The sequence below is a fragment of the Aquarana catesbeiana genome, linkage group LG02 (assembly GCF_042186555.1).
Source record: "Aquarana catesbeiana isolate 2022-GZ linkage group LG02, ASM4218655v1, whole genome shotgun sequence".
In the NCBI taxonomy this organism is placed as follows: Eukaryota; Metazoa; Chordata; class Amphibia; order Anura; family Ranidae; genus Aquarana; species Aquarana catesbeiana.
Window position 1 is genome coordinate 597,441,457 of NC_133325.1, and position 6,000 is coordinate 597,447,456.

General features: G+C 41.0%; 1 long non-coding RNA gene across 1 annotated transcript in view; it reads right to left on the minus strand.

Annotated features, from left to right (window-relative positions):
- The window catches only part of LOC141128795 (uncharacterized), a 65,777-nt gene extending 60,571 nt beyond the window's left edge, over positions 1 to 5,206 (minus strand). Inside the window, exon 1 of the long non-coding RNA XR_012241735.1 lies at positions 5,090 to 5,206. This is a non-coding gene — a long non-coding RNA (uncharacterized lncRNA). The remainder of the gene's footprint in view (positions 1 to 5,089) is intronic.
- Between the last annotated feature and the right edge of the window lie 794 nt (positions 5,207 to 6,000).

Sequence of the window (6,000 nt, forward strand, 5' to 3'; positions counted from 1 at the left end):
TGCTAGACATCTGGAAAGTCTTTTGAAGGTGGGCCCAACCAGTGTATTCCAGTGGGAGCCAGGATAGCCTCCTTTTGGAGGGTTTGGGTGACAAACATCAAAGACAGTTAGGTGGGAGTACAATCACCAAATCCTTTCATTCATGACCAACAGGTCTCAAGAAGAAAGAATTATTGCAGGATTACGAATAAGAATTATACTGCAACAAGTCCATAGTGCTGGTGCCACCAAAATAACAAAATCTGGGGGTTTCTCCCCATTCTTTCTAGCACCCAAGGCATCAAGAGCTTTCTCTACTGTCTGGGTTTGAAGAAATTGAATGGGTACATGCACAAAAGGTTCAAGGTGGAGTCAGTACAAACAGTCTAGGCGATAGTGCAGCGTGAAGATCGGTTAGTGTCAATCGATCTGGCTGACGTATACTTCCATGTAGCAATCAGTGCGTGACACCAGAGACATCTGAGATTTGCAGTCACTTCCAGTTCAGGTGTTTGCCATTTTTAGAATCGGCACAGCACCAAAAATCTTTTCGAACATTTTGTTGGCAGTGGTGGCGGAAAGAGGACCTAGTTGATGGAGAGTATGATGGGTCTGAAGCATTATGGGTGGAACTGTACACAGGTGTGCGTACTACAAAGGTTATCATTGGAGTTTGTTATAGACCTCCCAGTGTTAGTGAGGAGGTGGAGACTCAGCTCCTTGCATAGATGGAAAGGGCTGCAAGGGCTGGGACAGTGATAATAATAGGGGATTTTAACTACCCAGAAATTGACTGGAGTAATGGCACTGCTGGGACAGTTAAAGGGCAAAAATTTATAAACCTATTTCAAGACACTTTTATGGTCCAGTTTATTAAGGCCTCGACTAGGAATGACACTCTTCTGGACCTGGTAATCTCAAACCATGCAGCGCTTATTACCAATATTCATAGAAAAGAACACCTGAGTAGCAGTGACCATAACATGATTTAATTTAATGTTAGCTGTAAGCAACAAACACATACTGGTAAGTTAAAAACACTTAACTTTAAGAGAGCAAATTTTACAAGGATGAGGGCTGCTCTCCAGGACTTAGACTGGGAGGGAATATTAGCATCGATGAACACAGAACAGAAATGGGAATTCTTCAAAGTGACTGTATGTAAACTCACTGCAAATTATATTTCCATGGGCAATAAGTTTAAAAGGCTAAAAATAAAACCTATGTGGCTCACGGTCAAAGTTAAAATGAGAAAGAAATATCACCGCCGTAGGAAGGTCAATCAGGAACAGACCTCTCCTCCAGGCTGGAAGACACAGGTGCCGGCAATGCTTATACCAATGAAGTTTTGGGAAAAATCCTGGACAGCCGCACTCAAAATGATTTTCGCCTTTATTGAATAAAAATCAACAAAAATACATGCCACAGCAGAACGTGCAGGAAAACTGACGCGTTTCACACTACAAACAGTGCTTATTCATAGCACTACTAGTTGTAGTGTGAAAACGCGTCAGTTTTCTGCACGTTCTGCTGTGGCATGTATTTTTGTTGATTTTTATTCAATAAAGACGAAAATAATTTTGAGTGCGGCTGTCCAGGATTTTTCCCAAAACTTCAAAGTTAAAATGGCTATAAATAATAAAAAAGAGCTTTTAAAAAATACAAAAATGAAGAAACATTATCATCGTTTAAATGTTACAAAGAATATAACAGAATATGTAAAAAGGAAATCAAGGATGCAAAAATTCAAAACAAACGACAGATTGCAAAAGATAGTAGGACAAACCCAAAAAAATTCTTCAAATATATTAATAGTAAAAAGGTCAGGTCTGAGCATGTATGTCCTTTACGAAATAATCTAGAGTGGGTGACTGGGGACAAAGAGAAGGCAAATGTATTAAATACTTTCTTCAGCTCTGTCTATACAAAGGAGCATAGGGGAGCTCATATCCATAATGGGGGTGGTAGTGTCACAGCCCCAAATGATCCACAATGGCTCAAAAATTATTTGGCCCACAAATATTTAGACAGAATAGGTGGATAAATAGAAAGGTGGATAAAGCACCTGGACTAGATGGCTTCCACTCACGGATCCTAAAAGAATTGAGCTCTGTCATTTCAAGGCCATTATTTCTAATATTTAGGGACTCATTAATGACTGGAATGGTACCACTGGATTGGCGTAGGGCCAATGTGTTGCCCATATTTAAAAAGGGATCAAAGTCTTTACCTAGTAACTATAGACCTGTTAGTTTAACTTCTATAGTCGGGAAGATACTGGAGAGTTTAATAAAAGACCACATAGATGAGTTCTTGCTGGAAAAAATATTTTAAGCAACAGAAAACGTGGATTAATGAAAGACAGAAGTTGTCAAACAAACCTGGTTTCTTCTTATGAGGATGGCAAGTAAAACCTTGGACAGAGGGGTGGCTGTTGATGTGGTATACTTGGATTTTGCAAAAGCGTTTGACACACTTCCCCACACACGGCTCATGTGCAAGGTAAAGTCTACAGGCTTGGAAATATCAATTTGTAAATGGATAGAAAACTGGCTAAAAGACAGAATTCAGAGAGTCGTGGTTAATGACTCTTATGCCCCGTACACACGGTCGGACTTTGTTCGGACATTCCGACAACAAAATCCTAGGATTTTTTCCGACGGATGTTGGCTCAAACTTGTCTTGCATACACACGGTCACACAAAGTTGTCGGAAAATCCGATCGCTCTATACGCGGTGACGTAAAACACGTACATCGGGACTATAAATGGGGCAGTGGCCAATAGCTTTCATCTCTTTATTTATTCTGAGCATGCGTGGCACTTTGTCCGTCGGATTTGTGTACACACGATCGGAATTTCCGACAACGGATTTTGTTGTCGGAAAATTTTATCTCCTGCTCTCCAACTTTGTGTGTCGGAAAATCCGATGGAAAATGTCCGATGGAGCCCACACACGGTCGGAATTTCCGACAACACGCTCCGATCGGACATTTTCCATCGGAAAATCCGACCGTGTGTACGGGGCATTAATCTGACTGGTCTAAGCAGAGGCATAACTAAAACCTTCAGGGCCCTGGTGCAAGAAAGTACGAAGGGCCCTCCTGACTCCCCATCGGTCCCAGGGCCCTTCCCTCTGAGTCTGGGGCACTTCCCACTAATCCCAGTGACATGGCATCATACCCCCTGCTGAACTCGACCCATTCAAGTGAATGGTGTTGCTCTGCAAGCACCCCACAACTGCATGCTATGCACATGGTTATGGCATGCTAGTGCAGAGTTGAAGGGGTTAAAGCAGGTGGTGCAAAGGCAATATGACGCCTCCTTACTGCCTGCCAAATGATCTATGAAGAGCAATCTGAATGCTAATTGCTCTTCAGAGACCAAAGCATGCCCTAATTCTTTTTCTACATTTTTTAAACAGTTTTTAATATTTATTTATTGATTTTTTTTTTTTACATGTTAAACAGCTGTTTGGCTTTGGTGAAACATCAGGGCTCTAAACAGACCCATGATGACTCACTTTTTAGATAGGTACACCATGTTGCACCATTTTGTTTGTGAAAATGTATGTGTTAGCAGATGTGTGCAGGCGGCATTAACAATTAATGGCACTGCTGTGTGTCTATTAAAGGACAGTGTTTGTGTGTGTGAGGAATAGGGTTGCCACCTGTCCGGGATTCACCTGGACAGTTCAGCCCCTTTTCCAGAACATTCTCTCTGGAACAGGGGGAGGCGCCTCAGAACCAGAGCACAGGTGGTAACGCCCACAGCTACTCTGATCACTCCCAGCCCCCAGATCAAAACAGACAGGCCTAGCACGCAGCATAAGCCTGCCTAAATTTACCTGTGCTGAATAACCTAGTAAAAATACCTTACTAGCACCTACCTATTGGTAGAGGGTGCTACAGGTGTAAACAGAAATGCACCTGTTTACACCTGCTGACATCCAATCTGATCCGCTAAAAACAGACGAATGGGGATCCCCATCTGTCTGGTGGATCGGATTGGATGGCAGTTGGGTGTAAACAGAAAGGTGGTCTGCTTACATCCGCCCACTCATAGAGGATAATAGGCTGTGTCTGCTCTGCATAAGTGGAGTGGACATGGACCACCCATCCGTCTGCTCAGCGGGGATCAGTGGACAGATTCTTTACTGAGCAGACGGACTCCTGGCAGAGCCCAGCCTATGAAAAAGGGGCTTTATGCCGTGTACACACGGGCGGACTTTTCGACCGGACTGGTCAGACAGGACGAATCCGTCGGACAATCTGACCGTGTGTGGGCTTCATCGGACCTGCAGCGGACTTTTTCGGTCGAAAATCAGACGGACTTTAGATTTAGAACATGTTTCAAATCTTTCCGACGGAATTGAGTCTGGTCAAAAAATCCATTCGTCTGTATGCTAGTCCGACAGATGAAAACCAACGCTAGGGCAGCTACTGGCTACTGGCTATCAACTTCCTTATTGTAGTCCGGTCGTACGTCATCACGTACGAATCTGTCGGACTTTGGTGTGATCGTGTGTAGGCAAGTCCGTTCGTTTGAAAGTCTGTCGGAAGTCCATCAAAAGTCCATCGAAAGTCCGTCGGAAAGACTGTCGGACCTTTGATGCCGAAAAGTCCGCCTGTGTGTACATGGCATTAGGGATAAGAAAGGAGTGAATAGGTGGGGTCTAGGTAGTAAGAGTACATGAAGTATAAGTACCAGAAATAAATAAATGAAGGAGTACAGATAAAGTGCTAAGGCTGCATAATAGGGACAGGACAGGTAGTAGAGGAATACACTGGGATGGAAAGGGTGTCAGACATATGGGAGTGTGGAATGACCAGAGCTGGGGGGGGGCAAAGTTTTGTGCAAATACAGCAAAAAAAAAAAAAACAACAGTGAATAGCGGTGCAGGTCAGAGTTAGATAATAAGCAGGTGCAAGTTCATAGAAAAGTCCTTTGAGCAAATACAGCTCTTTGTGAAGTTTTACAGTCTTTTTGATAGGGCAGCCTTGCTTGGGGAGTTGAAGCCACTCCAGATATGGAAGACAGAAAAACAAAACAACAAGCGCCTCTTAGTAAGACTGTATAGATTTAATGACAAGTTGCATTAAAACACTCACATTTAAGAAACCGTTGTCAGGTGCAGGGGAATTCAGTAGAGCCACATGCGATCTATGCAGCCGGCGTCCTAGTCCACAGGTTACTTCCGGGATTAGAATCCACAACGAAGCCTGGAACATGGCCGGACAGTCATAAGGAGGGCTGGAGTGCAGAGTATAATGTGGTGGCTGTACTGCTGTAAAGCGACGCGTTTCCAAGCATGCGCAGTAAGCGCACTCCTTTATCAAGCTATGGGTCATTGGCTGTATGTGGTCTATTTATATGCAGCAATAGTACTGTCACCTAGTGGTGAAATTTTATATCACAGGCTGTGTGATAACAGGAGTAATATTATGTTAGAAAATCATTATGACAATGGGATAATGTGTGCATACATACATATGCTTCATGACAGTGTTCTCTTCATGTAATAACGTGATATAGGTAATTGGTGCAATGATACAAATACAGAATATATACTGATTTAACATATAATATAAAAATAGAAATAAAAACATACTACTTTAATTATTATAAAAATCCATTGATAAAAACAAGTAAAATATTATTTGGAGAAGAGATTTGGAATTTTTAAATATATTATATTGATGGCATTATTCTATATCTACACATATATCATAATTTTCACCATAACAGATATGTAGAATTAACGGGATATAAAAAAAAAAAAAAAATATATATATATATATATATATATATATATATATATATATATATATATATATATACATATATATATATATACACACATACATATACTCATGAAATGAGGGGGATATTAAATATATATATATATATATATATATATATATATATATATATATGATTAATAAATTGGAATATATCCCAATGGAATTGGAATTGGAATATATTAAGATGTATTATATATATATATATATATATATATATA